Genomic DNA, 1,398 nt, shown 5'->3' on the forward strand with positions numbered 1-1,398 from the left:
AAATTTTTCTCACTGAACACTTTAGATTTGTCACAGAATAGATTTCTAAACCGTCTGAAGATGAATCGTAATGATTCGAAACCGGTAACGGCACCTTTTGAATAAAGGTTGCTGTCTCAATACCTTCAACATTTGTCTTCAAATAACAGCTACGGTCTCCAAGCATGTCATCATATGACAAAATTACAATAAAAGTTGTCTGATGGGTCCATCGTTTGGCTTCGTCACATATCTGGTTCGTCCGGAACACTTCATGCCGACTTCCCTGTTTTTCCGATTTCTGCATTCCCCAGCAATCTAGCAGCTGTAGCGTCAAAATTGCTTGGTGAACCTAAACGTTGCAGTTTCCGTTGCTACCGCCGAGCACCGATTACGTCAGAATTTCCAATCACGCTTCTGCGGGCATCGCAACGATCGATCTGGTCAGTTAGACTGTTGTTCATAATTTTCAGCAACCGTTTTTGAAGAATGTCAATGTGAAGAAATACCACACTAGTTGCGTTAAAAATTGTTTTTTAACGCAACCTGCATGCTGTTTCTTCACATTGGAAATATTGTTATTCCATCAGAACGCCTCGCCCCCCACCCCCACCCCCCACCCCGCCTTGCAGTGAAATCGGAGTTCTTCTTTTGTGCCTCAGTCAAAGAGAGACACTGGACATGATGAAAGTTCAAAAAGTAGTAAGACAGTGAAAGTAAAGTTGTAAAGTTTTGTCCTACCACAATATCAAAAGAACAACTTCAAATACTTCCCCAAATTGATATACAAAATATCATTCAAAATACAAATGTTGGCACTCGATATTGCAGGATGAGATCGATTCATTGATATATCGTGGGCAAAATATCACCCTTATATACCGATAATGCAGGAAAAAATATATACCTATATTTTATCAACAGCACTAGTAACAATAGTGGTAGTCCGACGGGAACGTTAAGCTCGACTTAGAAAAGGTACGGCCGAATTCTTCCCTGTCATTTCCCGGTCTGCTTTTGTTCGCTGACGAGCATTAGACCACATTCTTCCTTCCTTCATCATCATCGTCATCGACAGAATTAAAGGAAGAACAAAGTTTAGTGGCCCATCGACCGAAGAGCTCATTGGAGACGGATCACAAGCTCGGAACGTGTAATGCTGTGGAAGCCCTGTATTTCCCTTGAGAGATGTAGGGAATCCCCGGAAAATCTTGAGGGGGTGGAAAAAATATGGAAATACCAAAAACACAACACATTTACGGTAACCAGAGTGCTGCAGGAAAGACGGTAGCATTCGAAAAAGCCTGCAGTCGTCTACGAAGAGATGAATACAGGTATTGTATGATTTTTAAGCCAATGTTTTGTTCCTGCTAAATAATGGAAAGTTCTGGTATCGATTATGGATATTGGTACCAATCT

This window comes from Schistocerca nitens, chromosome 1 (assembly GCF_023898315.1).
Source record: "Schistocerca nitens isolate TAMUIC-IGC-003100 chromosome 1, iqSchNite1.1, whole genome shotgun sequence".
In the NCBI taxonomy this organism is placed as follows: domain Eukaryota; kingdom Metazoa; phylum Arthropoda; class Insecta; order Orthoptera; family Acrididae; genus Schistocerca; species Schistocerca nitens.